Here is a 15,133-nt window from a genome sequence, read left to right as displayed (position 1 = left end):
ATACATATTCACTGCTGTAGCATCAGATGATCTACACCAACTTTCTTTACACACTGGTTTTGCCACTTGTAGATTCTGACACATTTTCTTCTTTCTTAAATGTTGCTGATCCAAGGATAGGTTCTGCTAGCAACACTGTTTCTCGTCCATTTTAAGTTCTGTTATTTCGATATATGTCATATCTTAAGGTTTCTAGTATTAGCTCGTTTGACACGGTGCTTGGGTCAATTTTAGTTCTTGGTAGAACGACTTATCAGGAGTGTCAGTTAATAAACAAGTCTGTAAATCTTTTTTTTTCTCCCTTGCATCATTGATGCCTATTGAAGTTTCTATATTTGGGGCTCTTACAACTGCTTTTTATCACGTGTAGTTTATTTGTCTTCAGCAGCAAATATTTTGTCCGGGTTTCTGTTTTCAATTCCAAATGAGGTGTTTGGAAATGTTGCTAGGTGGCTTGTGTTACAGGTATGACAAATTCAAATTCCAATGTAAATAAAACTTAATAGATAACTTTAGCGCATGGGCAAATAGTAAATATGGCTTGCACGAACTTGTAACTAACAGAAAAATGGAAAACAATCTATTTAAATTCACAAATCATTTTACAGATTTGAAGACCGAAGCGTTTTCCTGTGTTTACATTCATGAAAAACAGCAACAAACATTTGAAAGCCAGGAAAGTTATATATTTAACACATAAAAAGTAACGGTTTTGCAATATATACACATTAAGAATTGTGTTATATACCTCCGCGGTTACTAATGACAAATCTTCTTTTGAAATTTATAAAATAGCAGAATATCCAGTTTCACAGTAAAGCAAAAGTCACAGTTTTCACTCGCGACAAGTTTTTATTTTGCCAACAATGGTCAAAATGGACATTTCTCATATGAGCTATAATATTTAGAAGGAGGATTGATTGATTATTTATTGATTGTTTACTAGTAATGGCAATAATTTCATGGATATTCGAGATATAAAAGACAAGAAACAATACTAGTGTTTCAAAAATGTTAGGTATCAGTAGTGTGAAATGGGGTTTGCAATGTCCTCAAATCCACGAACAAAAGCCAAAGGAAATGATACGTTCGACTCAAATCTCAATTGACCTTGATTACCAGTTTTTCTACCGAAGTTCGATTGTTCTCTCCTGGCTCTCCAGCTTCCTCCATTAATTAAAACTTGCGACAACGATATAACCTGTAGTTCTGAAAGTGGCATTAAACCACCAGCACAATCAATCAATCATCAAATGCAAAATGTCAACGGAAGGCTTATGAAAGGGCTTGTTAATGATGTGGTCCATGTTCCCTGGCATTCTTGATGTTTCCCTTTCGTGTTATTTTGTGGGTATCTTGGATTACTTGTTGAATTATGAGTTTGTATGTGTGTTTGTGAATTTTTGATTTTGATAGTGGATTTTGTGTTGCATCGTTCCAGGTGGTTCCTGTTTGCGGAATTTTGTTACGCTATTCCTGATGAACCTTTGTAATATTAGTTACACAGTGTGTAATTGTACTAATACGAGAATTTATCGGGTCAATAAAATTCATATCGGGTGAGGCGAAGCCAAACCCGATATGAATTTTACTGACCCGATAAATTCCGTATTAGGACAGTTGCACACTGTGTAACGAATTTATCCTGATTTTGTTCTATTACAAATTTATAAATTCAAATTCAATATTTAGGACAATATCAACCAAATATAATTATATAATTAATCTAAAACTGTGAAAAATGGAAAATATTAAGACTATAAAGCAACGTTAAAAAAATGTTTGTTTATTAGGTCAACGTTATAAGGGAGATAATTCCAATTGACGTAATAAAAAAATGTACTGAAATTTATTACGTCAATATCAGCCAATCAAATTGCGAGAAATTACTCTAAATCAGGATAACATTATTTATGGTTCTTGTGTGCGGATTTGTGTTACAACATTCAAGGAGATTTGTGAATTGTCTTGGGTTAGTTGATTTCGAACCCCTTTTTAAGCTACTGATATTATATTACATACTGAAATCAAATACTGTAATACAAATATTGTATTAGAGATGTAACAGAAAACTAAGTTCAAGCATGCAACACCAGATAATATAGTTTCCTATGGGTAGAAATCTTTTGGTTAAACTATATTAATAATTATTAAAGGTACCAAGAATATCATTTAATACGCCGGACGCGCGTTTCATCTAAATAAGACTCATAAGTGACACTCAAATCAAAACAGTTATAAAGCTAAACAAGTACAAAGCTGAAGAGCATTAAGGACCAAAAATTCCAAAATTTATGCCAAATACGGCTAAGGTAATCTTTGCCTGGGATATATTAAGTTATGTTATTAATAATCTAGAGATGTAAGTTTCATTTGCGAGATATGATACTGACAAGTTACATCCACAGACTTATCCATGATAAATTGCATTCGCTGATAGGCGCGTAAAAGTACTTGACAGACATTTGATTAGGACATCTATACTTGCAAGGAGAACACATCAACGGTTACATTTACACCGGTGACATTTAACACGATTTTGGTGCAAAATGTTGAACAAAATAATAAAGAAAAAATGACAAGAATATTCGTAGTGTGTCATCAGTAACAGAAAGGTTACGTAAAAGGAATACTTTGCATATATTGTCAACACAACATAAATCTTCAAAAATAACTCAAATATAGATTAAAACATTACTTGTATATACATGTATAAGTTTTGTAGAAATTTAAAAAAACAACGTGTCCGACCGATGAGAATTCCAATGTTTCTTAATCGATAACAATCTCATTATCCGTCAGTCGCCCTTCTGTCCGCTCGTCATTCAAATATTTTCGACTTACCTTTTCTTCATGATCTACTAAGCATTATTTTTTTTTATAATATTTTTTTTTAGAATCTTAAATATATGAGAAATAATATAAAAATTGACTTTAGATTCATATGACAGATAACAGCACACCAAAAAAAATAAATAGAAATGTGTAGATAGTATTTAATTATGACGTTGACGATTTTAATATTATTTTCTTCTTCCAGAGGCTAGAAATGGCCATGGATAATTTGCACTCTGCTTGTGTTGCTGGTGTTGAGGAGGTGGTCAACCGGAGAAAAGATTTACTTTTTTCAGTTTACATACCCATTACATAATTTAATTGATGTTGTTGAAGAAATCGCAACTACTGGTCGGACAACAGAAAATCCATTGAACAATGTTACTAAGCATTATGTCATTAAAAAAGACCCGTTCCCAAAGAACTGTGGCAGTGAATCGTGTGATAGTTTCGATATAGTTTTTATTGTGAAGTCATTTGTGGGCAATTTTGGACAGAGGGTCGCCATTCGGAACACTTGGGGATCAAAGAAAAATCCTCGTGTGAAAACGTTGTTCGTTTTAGGATATCTAGAAAGTTTTCAACCGTTCGTTGATTTTGAATATGAAAAATATGGCGATATTCTCCAGTTTGGATTCAAGGATACATACGATGGTCTAGTATATAAAACGATTATTCCTATCGATTGGTTAGTGAAGCGTAATATTAACACTAAATATGTACATTTTCTAGATGATGATCGTCTAGTTAACACCCGGCGTTTGCTTCAGTTTGCCAATGATAATATTGAAACTACAGAAAAAAAGATCATTGGACACAAAATGATAATTTCAAGACCGTATAGAGATAAATCTTCAAAATGGTTTACGAGTTTAGAAGAATATCCTTTTGATTATTGGCCCCAATATTTAATCGGAGGAACACTATTAACGAATATGAAAGTAGTCAAAAGTCTTGCTTATTCCATTCCTTTCACAAGAATTATCCGAATGGAAGATGCTTTCATAGGAATCCTTTCTAAGCTACTTAAGATAAACGTTGTACATAATTGTGGATTTATGTCATATTATACTTCCGGTTCTGATTTGAAAGATAAACTATCAAGTCCAGACTATAAATCTTATAATTCATTAATCGAAGGCTGGAAACAACTACAAAGTTGAATTGTGGGGAAAAAGACACAGACGATGATCTCAATAGTGTATAAAATGCTGCTTTTATATTCGCCGTTTCATGGAGAAAAGGATTATTGGTAATTCCATTATTCGAACTCCAAAGTTAAAATGACTACACGTCATTGGTGAAATTCCATTGTTTACAACGTTTTTACCCAATTACAGCTTTTTATGCACGTTTTTGAGAATACCATTAATTTGTTGGATTCTGAAATGGCTAATTGATTAAATGACGATAAATAAGTGCTACATTACGTTTCATATTGAAAATAGTCCCTGTTGACGTTTTTATCAAATACTTCAGAAAAAGGCCGTTATTTGTTATAAACACTTTGAATAATCGAATGTTTGTAATATTTAATGAAAAAGGTCTTTATTTGTTATAAGTAAAACTTTCATCAAAAAGTATACATAAGCACTTTGAATAATCGAATGTTTGTTATACTTTTCGAAACAAAAAATACCCCTAAAGAGAATTCGGAAGCCATGATATCTTATTTGAAATCAAATTACTTAAAAGTTTGGTTATGGCATGTTGCTGTTTATGGTAGTGCTTCATCATACCAATACTGGCAAAACCGTGAAATAAATACTAGTTTCCTGCACCCCGACAGAAAAAAAAATTATCAAGGGATGATTTAAATATTTTTTATGATATAATGTACGTACTAGATTTTTCTGGACTTTAGGGGTGCTTAACCAAAATTTCTTGACCTTAACGGTGCATCACCAGAAACACTTATAATTAGTTGGAGGCAAGAACCATAACTACATTTTGTTTTTGCCTTATCGCATGTCGATTATACTGCATGTTTAAATAAAAAATAATGTAACTCTGATCATGTATGTTATTTTATACTTATATTTTTTGTAACCAAGTTCATTTTTGTCTCGCTTGACGGAGTCAAAAAGCGAAACATAGGTATGCTGTTTCCGGCGTCAACAATGTATTAGTTTGTGATTAGGTCTAGTTTATGGGGAACCACCAGTGGTAAGTCAAGGATATTTGGTATGCAGTTGTATTAGCATAGGCAAATCTCATTTCCGTTGAGATTATTTTACCCTGACCCTCAGTTATGGTTTGTTGACTTTGAAATTTTGTTTAGTTGACATGTATTAGTTTGTTCTTATGTTTGTTTAAAGGGAATTACTTATGATAAGTCAATGGTTTTTGGTATGCAGTTGTATTAGCATTGGCACATCTCATTACCATGGAGATTGTTTAGACATGTACCTTCAGTCATGGTTCTTTGACTTTGAATATTTGCAAAACTTACATGTTATAGTGTTGCTATTGTAATTTCAACATTGCATTATCAATATTACAAAAAAAAGCGAGACATAACTCTGTGATAACAGTTTATTCTAATTGATTTGCGGTTACGACGATGGAGAAACGTACTGAAATCAAAGATGTTTAAAATATTAAACAAATCGTTATCTGAAAATAGTGTAATTTTTATATTATATATGTTATTAAATGAAAATGAATTCTCACTTTTTTCTTCAAGTGATTTGGATTTTTATTCAGCCATTTTGTTATTTAGAGATATATTATTCTGTTCAGTTAAAAAGTAGTAGGAGACGTAATCTAAATTGAACGATCTTTAGGATATTTGTGAAATTTTGTACAACATCGCCCTTTTCATCTGGGTTTACATCACTGTTCCAAGTATTGGAGAGCAGAGCCTCACAAGTTTAATCCGCCTCATTCTTTATGTGCCTGTCCCAAGTCAGGAGCATGAAATTTAGGGGTTGTCTTTGATTAATTTCTGTCATAAGATATAGGAAGATGTGGTATGAGTGCCAATGGACAACTCTCCATCCAAGTAACACTTTATAAAAGTAAACCATTATAGGTCAAGATACGGCCTTCAACACGGAGCCTTAGCTCACCTATTTGTATCATATTTGTTTTTCGGAAATTTCTTTGTTATGAAATATGCCATATTCTTGATGTAAAAATAGGGATATGTTGTATACCAAAGTACGAAATTTTATCATATGGTTATTTCGTTGTGAGCCGTAGCTGTTCGGAAATTGTTGTACTGGTATAAACCAGGCTGATCGTTTACTCTTCTGCATCTTTTTACTATTTATTATCTCGGTCATTCACGTCGGGACCTTTTAAAAGTTACTGTACGGTATTTGGTTTGTTTTTTGACCTGTTAATGTTTATATCTTTCTCATTTTGGTGTTTCGGTGGACACATTTTTTTGAAAAAATATACACTCACATTTATATAGGTAATCTGCATCTGAATATCGAAAAAGATGAAAACTGGATACATTGCAAGATATCCAGTAAATGAAAATACAGGGGTTTTGACATTTTTTCTAAACTTTCTCGAACGTTGATTAAGTTTATTTTCTCTTTGGAATTATTATTTTATCATTCCGCAGCCTTTTATTGCTAACTACATGTAGGTATGGGTTTGTCCATTGTTAAAAGTAACTAAGTTTATAAAAATTATGAGATGTGGTAGAATGACCAATTAAATAGTAACATATACACTAGTAGTCGTCGTCAGGAATATTCCAATCTCCGGCCCAGAGTTCATATCCGTTCCATTTATGCTCCGCAATACTACACTTAATAAAAAAATTTGGAAATTGGGGTATGAAAGTATAGAATACACATTGAAATTGACAAAAAATGTTTTCAATTCGAAATGCGATTGTTTTAAATTTCCATACCAATTATGTTCAGAAAGAATTTCGTTTTACTTAAAACCGGTCCATTTAAAGAGTTGATCAGCTAATTTTGTTCGTTTGCTGTGTAAATAATTAAGGTTATGATAAATATATGGGTAAATGACATCATACATGAACTTCTTAGGAAGAAAGATAAGAAGTTAGCAATATCCATTAACCTATGTACCGCTATAAAAATGTTGTTATCTCACTAAATAATATAAAATTTGGTGACTATGGTGACTATGTTGAACGAATCTTTCCTATCGCATAGAGATAAAGGATACTACAGATAGTTAAGTCTACCTCACATCTTGACGACTTGTATCTAGAAATTGACAATGAGGGTCGGTTGAAAACAAAACTTAACGAAAAAAGAGGACTTCAGTTTCCCAGTTGTGAACTTTCCATTACTATGTAGCAACATTCCAGCAACGCCTGCATACGGAGTATATATCTCCTAATTGATACGATATTCCCGGTCTTGTATTTCCTATCATGATTTCCTTGATAGAGGATTGCTGCTCACAAGGAAGCTATTAAACCATGAGTTCCAAATGGTGAAGTTGAAATCGTCCCCTCGTAAATTTTAAGGACGCAATTAGGAGTTGGTTGACTGTTATGGAATAACCGTTTCACAGGTGATATCGGATATGTTCCTTATGTCGTAACTACAATATCCTATCCTTTTCAGGTATGTAACCTACCGAATTAGACTATTTATCGCATTTGTAATAACATAAGCAACACTACGGGTGCCACATGTGGAGCAGGATCTGCTTACACTTCCGGAGCACCTGAAATCACCTCCAGTTTTTGGTGGGGTTCGTGTTGTTTAGTCTTTAGTTTTCTATGTTGTGACTCTGTACTTTTATTTGTCTGTTTGTCTTTTTAGCCATGGCGTTGTCGATTTATTTTCAATCTATGAATTTGACTGTCCCTCTGGTATCTTTCGTCCCTCTTTTATCCGTTTTCCATTTTGTCACTGTTCTTTTCGAGACTTAAAATTCCGGTGAGCCCATATACATGATATGTCATGATAAACGGAATCATTCATAGCATGAATATGCAGTTTAACAAAATTTCACGGGACAGGTATTCAATTTATGCTTTGTTTATTGTCAAATGACATGTTCCTTGAAATAAAACAAAAACATCTATTCTGGTCAATGTTTCGATATTCAGAAAGTCTTTATTTTTGCAGATTTCAATTGATGACAGATTTGAGAAAAAATATTCCAAATTATAATTCTTTCAGAATAAAACATAATACAGCAGGAAACTCCGTATAACGTTTTCAAATAGGTAACCAAAATATTGAACGCTCAGCGGAAATAGAATACGTCATTTTGATATTAATTTTCATCTCAATACATCTGGTTGTGTTTGCTTATATATAAATGTTACCTTAGTGATTTTATTTGTTGTTTTCTCTCTATCTTTTTTACTTTTAAGACCCTATGCATAAAGATAGGCTAAAATTGTCATAATTATGATGACAATACAATTTGCATCAATCAACAAAGAAACATTTATATTCATGTAAGCACGTGTATAACATGTACAATAAGATATACTGTGGATTCATTATTATTCGTTGGATACCAATTTTCGTGGATTTCGTGGGTACCGGGAAACCACGAATTTAAATATTCAACGAATTGCAAATTTTCTAAAGGAATATATGCATACTTTGTCAAAACTACGAAATTAAATATCCACGAATATGCAAATTTCCTCAAACCACGAAAATTGGTACCCACGAAGATAAATGAATCCACAGTATACGGTTTATTTGGATGACGGAGCGATGTTTGCGTTTGTTGACTCTCTGACGTTTTGGTTTTCCCCTTCGCACTTGCGTGTTGCGATCTCCTGATTTTTACGAGAAAGGTCACGCTGAGGTAACTGCATACGTAAAACTTGTTCGATAATAATTATTGTTGGCTGGAAGCTAAAAAAAATTAAAATGTAAATTTCTTCTAAATTTGGACAAATTAAAGAATTTTCTTCAGAAAAATGTGTATGTATAGATCTATGTTCCAGACCGTATGAATATTTGGACCGGACGCGTACGGTCCGGACCGTATGCATACTTTTGTTTAAATACGCTTACGGTCGGACCGTACGCGTACGGTCGGACTGATTTTAATAAGTAGATCAAGTTCATTAGATACGAATGTGTATTACCGGTCAATATAACTGAAATCTCGAATTAATATAAAATCTTCAATAGTAATTGGAATAAAAACACAATATTTTAATTATTTAAAAAAGTCGAGTTAATTTAATCCGTTAATCTCATTTATTTAGCATGTCAGTAATACATGTACACGAAATTAATATTGATCACTGAATTGAAGTTATTAGAATATTTAGAAGTAAACAAAATGTGGGAAGAAAAGTTTTTAGAATATTTAGGAACTTGACTAGCAAACCGTCAAACCAGCTGTTTACTTGTGAGAAAACTGAGAGAATTAGAAGTGTTTTGATAAATAGGAAAAGTGATTCAGCGAGATTCCAACAATATGTTAAGGAGAAGCAATTCGCATTGATCAATTGTCCTGAGTTTGGAATGGAAAACGAACTCTGCATTCCCGCAAATGAGGTGAGGTTTAAGAATAATCTTTATTTAGTTTGCCTTATACATATAACCTTATCAGCTTCTTGTGTTTTCTCCTATTATCCTAATGTCAACTTTCGTTCAGTGGTGAAATGGTTACTTAGCGTGCTGAATATGCATCTGACCTATCAACCATCCATGATCACCAATAATCATCATAATCATTATCATCATCACCATCATCCGCCTCTACATCATTATCATCATCATCTCCATCATCCGCCTCTACATCATTATCATCATCATCTCCATCATCTACCTCTACATCATCATCATCACCATCATCCGCCTCTACATCATTATCATCATTGTCACCATCCAATTTTGCACCGATATATATCGTTTAAACATGTTTTAATCAAAAGGGGGAACAACATGAACAAACTACTATTCATATTATTTTGTTTTTTAAAACTGTATCTCTTTTGATAAGAGTATCATGTACTTTTTTTATATAATTTAAGATTTTCTTTTGTTTCCCTTTTTAATTGAGTTATTTTTCTGTAGGAATCTAGAAGAATGGGAAGTCTCGCCTATTGGAAAAAAGTTGTTACAGTTGATAAGATATTTGAAGTACTTAAGTCTGTACACGAGGGAGCTAGGGCTCATACAGGATACCATAAATTGTACAAGGACGTTGAACAAACGTATTATGGGTTCCCAGAAAAGCTTGCATGGAATTCATCAAAGAATGTGTTCAGTGTGCATGTAAAAAGCCACAAAGAAACGTTGCTCCACTGACGCCTATCACATCCAAATATTTTATGCACAGGGGGCAGTTAGACTTAGTTGACAGGCGTGCTGACCCAGACGGGCAATACTGTTGGATCGGTCACTACATTGACTATTATACAAAATTTAATTTCTTCTGGCCTCAGACGAATAAGTCTGCAGATGAAGTAGCACACAATTTATCAGTGCATGTGTTTTCTGTTGTTGGTCTTCCGTCTTTCCTACAGCATGACAACGGGAGAGAGTTTTGCAACGCAGTAATAAGAGAAACTTTAAAACTTTGGCCCGGCGAAGAAGATGTTAAAATAATAACAGGAAGACCTAGGCATCCAAGAACACAGGGTTTACCTCGACCTCATTTCATGGATCAGTGAACAAGGTTAAGTTTTGGTGGTCAAGTCCATATCTCAGATACTATAAGCAATAGGTCTAGTATATTCGGTGTTTGGAAGGACTGTAAGGTGTACATATCCAACTGGCAGGTGTCATCTGACCTTTACCTCATTTTCATGGTTCAGTGGTTATAGTTAAGTTTTTGTGTTTTTGTCTGTTTTTCTTATACTATATGCAATAGGTCTACTATATTTGATGTATGGAATGATTGTAAGGTGTACATGTCTAGCTGACAGGTGTCATCTGACCTTGACCTCATTTTCATGGTTCAGTGGTCAAAGTTAAGTTTTTGAGTTTTGGTCTATTTTTCTAATACTTTATGCATTAGGTCAACTATATTTGGTGTATGGAAATATTTTATAATCTATATGTCTGTTATGCAGGTTTTATTTGACCTTGACCTCATTTTCACGGTCCATTGCTAAGTGTTAAGTGTTTGTGTTTTGGTCTGTTTTTCTTAATTTATAAGCAATAAGTCAACTATATTTGTTGTATTGAAGAATTGTTAGCTGTTCATGTCTGCCTGGCATGGTTCATCTGACTTTGACCTCATTTTCATGGTTCATTGATCAATGTTTCGTTTTCTGGGTTAATTTTGAGTTTATGTGGCAGTTGTAATAAAGCTTTATATTTAGGTGACGCTATCAACATAATATAAATGATTAGTAAAGAAGGCGAGACATTTCACGGATAATGTACACGGATAATGTCCCAATTATGGAGTTGAAAAAACATAAAGTTTATCTCAAGGTCTTGTGACAGAAGGATACAAATGATCATACAAACAAGAATTATCAATACATTTTACTTTAATTCTGTAATCATATAATATGGCGTTACATCAAATCTACAAAAATCCACAAAGCATTTTTATAAAAATGTACATATATTTTACCAGTTCATTGTCATATTATTGTGGTAGCTATCACCAAAACCCCGTTTGAAAAGCGGTATATACAAAATGAAATACAATTCCAAGATTTGGAACACATCAAAATAACTTTATTAAAGTCAAAAGTTCACATGTTTTTGTTTCTATAGAATATATAAGCATACTGCATGTCAATCATATATACCATATGTTCATGTCAATATAGTTAAGCTAATTGTTTTAACTTGAATAAATAACATTAGTTTTTATTATTAATACACATACATCCCAAATAATGTACACGGAATGGTGATTTTCAAAATAAGCAATATTTACAAATATTTTTAATAATTGTTTCTATAGGGTTATTCAGTAAATACATAAACACCAACAAAGGCCGACCATTTATTGTGAGGAAAGCGTTTTGGATGACACTGAAGATCTGTTCTCCATTGATAATGAATTGTAGATACTTTTTGGTACCGGTATGGATATTTTTTTTTATGATGGCTTAAAATAAGGACTAAAAACAATATAACAAATTAATGCTAAATGCAAAAAAAAAGTGTTACTAGAGGTTCAAATAGTAATGAGGTAAGTTTAGGAATTTATTCAGAACAGTGTTTGTAAACAAGGTCATGTGATAGTACCAAGAAATGACGTGTGGCGCAATACAATTTGGATCGACGCACATATGCGGCTTCTTTTGTACTTTAAAGCATGATATGTGGAAGGTTCTCTGATATTAGAGGGTTTACAAAGTTAACATTTAAATCAATAAATGCGCTTGCATTCAAGTCAATTAGAGACCTTTTTTACTGAATTTAATCGTTTGGACACGAGTCAGCAAAATGAGCACTAGTCTACGATATATAAGGATGTTATAACAGTTTGGGAAGGATTTAATAACCTTCAAAATTCAATGACGGTTGTACATACACATATATATAACTTGCTTACTGCATCTAACTGGATACAAACAATAAAAACATAAATCTATTTCATTCAATATAAGTAACAAAAGTTAATTATAGTGTTATTCTAGTAATAAACACACAAAGAACGATATGCACGACTTTCTACGTGCATTCGTTCATTCCTTTTTAATTGAATTTTGAGAGAGATAATTGAGTCATGTTCTACGATAATCAATAGAATTGAGAATAAAAACGGGAAATTTGTCAAAGAGACAACAACCCGACCAAATAGTAGAATACAATCGAAGGCCAACAATGAGTCTTCAAAGTAGCGATAAAATCCTGCACCAGGATGCAGGCTCTAGCTTATCTTCTTGACGAATTGTTCTTTTATTCGTTAGATATAGACTTCATATAGAGCTTGTCAAAAACAATAAACAGGAGATAACATTTTCCTTTTACTCACGCTCTGCTAAACAACGAATTCAAAATATCGTGAATATGTTTAATGCATATTTTCAATTGAACTTGAAATAAAGTATAGAAAAAGTTTTGTCTAGTTCATATTTTAAGTTATCAATAAAATATTCACACTGAACACTGTTTTATCATTTAACTTTATGACACAAAGAGACTAAGGTGAATGTAAATTTAGTACAAAGTATTGGCAGCAGTAGTTTATCAATGTTCAAATATTATTGATCGATAAAACAGGTAAATCACAGTATCAAATCCAATCTGAGGGAATCGCATGAACTCCAAAAGGGGCGAGACGGAGTGCGTTTACAGTGTTTGCATTCTCCTGTTGAAAACAAGTCAGGCTATCTTGACCATGTTTTGTTTAGCCGTCTTCTCGGAGTAGTCAGGTTCTTGGGGTTTTTATGGTCAGCTGTTCTAACTTATTTGTTTTTGTCAATTTCTGTTATGAAATATTATCTATTGTTTGATGGTAGTTTAAATTTTAAAGGTCCAAATTTGGAAAATTTATTTCAAGACAGTTCATGAAAACAATTTTGATCGTTGGTTTACAATACATTGCGAGTACAGTAAACAACTCGATTCTCAAACAAATGAAAGACTGTCTATTGCCTCCTGTTTAGTAATGAGTTTCCAAGTTGCTGGCAAATTTGGTTCTTTAACACTATATTTTTCTTTTAGGTCATTTGGATATTTGCTCATTACCCACATCCAATATTTGGACGTGTCAGACGAGGGTACGATATCCCAATCTGGAAAATGTTTCTTATATTCCCTGTAGTATCTGTATTCTTTCTTTTCTTTCTCTCCCCATCTATAGCGCTGCTGTGTTTGAACCCAAAAATTGCAAAACTCTGTCACAAGATGTTCCGAATCTTCCCAGTGAAAACCACCAATTCCTTGGGGTCTGTGCTGTATGCATTGATGTGGGATATCTTCCTCGATATGGCTTTTACCTGTGTGCCTGCAAGGTTCTGCACAAAACATACATTTTGCTGTACAACCCCACAGCTTTTCCATTATTCCAGAAATTGGATTTTCCTTCCATTGAACGGTATATTGGGTAGTACATTGATAGGGCATACAGATGTCTTTTTCAATATCCTCCAAGTCAACGGTAATAATTTCGGTATAATTCTCTAAGTCTTCCACATGTCTATTTTGCACATGGACAAAATCTTCGTTTGCAAATGGAATTGTGTTTAGTTCTCTGCTATTTTGAATGAATGATTGTATCCAGCTTGTTATATCATTCATTTCAGAATTGTGACAAATACGTGATGCTTCTGAAAAGCACTTTGATAACTGCTTCATTATCTTTTTTATTTGCGATTGCGCTAGACGTGCGTAAATGGTACAGTTGTCCCCTCCTTGATCAAATATTTCATTAGTTATATACTGATTCATCCATATTCTTGTATATTCACTAGGGTCATTTATGAATACAGAGAAATTATAAAAGTCTTCTTTTTCAGCTAAATCGATCATGATCGTTTTCATTAACGAGTACTTTTCATGTGTAAATGACATCATTACATGCTCCTTTACAAGAATCGGAAGAAGCTCATCTAAATGGTCAGTTACAGCCTTGCAGATAGCTTTTCTAAAGAAATTTGATGCAATTACATTTTCTGTCTTGCTATCCACAACATTCTTAAACAATGTCCAAACAGTTCCTTTGTATTCCTCCATTTGACCTTTGGGACTATGTTTCTTGTTATATTTATCATTCAAATGAACGAAAAAATCTGTAATGAAAGGTTGAACATGGGTGACGACCATTACTCTGTATGGTGGCAACAGATTAAATTTGTAAGTGTTTTCCAGGTGTTTATTATGTTTATCTATTTCTTGTGAAATCAATAACAGTATTTCGGTTGCAAACGAAAGGTCAAATCGCACATCCTGTGCGGTGTATTCAACCAATCTTGTGTCTATTTTCTTCAACATCTTATCAGTTACTGCAACTGCATCGTTTCTCATATCCATTAATGTACTCCAGTTTTTCTTGTCGTATGATTTTATCATACTTATGTGGTTTGTCAGAATGTCTGATGCATTAATGCTTCCTTCAAGTTTCACCAGTTTTTTATTTGGTTTCGTTTTTCTATATGAACCTAAAACAACGTTTCCAAGTTTCTGTTGATTACTCAGAGTCTTGTTTTGTGCTGATTGAGTAATATGTCTCTTTCTGTAGTTTACGTTTAGATTTGTGAACCATATTATAGCATACCTTATTATATGCTTAGTGACCATAATTCTATAGTCCGGTGTCAAAGCAAAATGGAACTTTTTCAACAAAATTTTATTTTGACTTTCAATGTGACGGTGTATTATCTCAAAAATGTCTTCAGCATACTTGACATCAAATTTCAAATTAATCTCTTTGTCCAGGAACATTTCAATTTTCTGCAAAA

At 33.1% G+C, this 15,133-nt stretch overlaps 1 long non-coding RNA gene across 1 annotated transcript; it reads left to right on the top strand.

Annotated features, from left to right (window-relative positions):
• The first annotated feature begins 1,496 nt into the window (after positions 1 to 1,496).
• Positions 1,497 to 4,849, top strand: LOC143045050 (uncharacterized). Its single transcript, XR_012968849.1, has 2 exons — positions 1,497 to 1,972; positions 3,041 to 4,849. It is a non-coding gene; the product is annotated as an uncharacterized LOC143045050 (long non-coding RNA).
• The last annotated feature ends 10,284 nt before the right edge of the window (positions 4,850 to 15,133 follow it).

This window comes from Mytilus galloprovincialis, chromosome 9 (assembly GCF_965363235.1).
Source record: "Mytilus galloprovincialis chromosome 9, xbMytGall1.hap1.1, whole genome shotgun sequence".
NCBI classification, from domain to species: Eukaryota; Metazoa; Mollusca; class Bivalvia; order Mytilida; family Mytilidae; genus Mytilus; species Mytilus galloprovincialis.
Note: the sequence above shows the minus strand (reverse complement) of the source record. Positions and strands in the feature narration are given on the sequence as shown.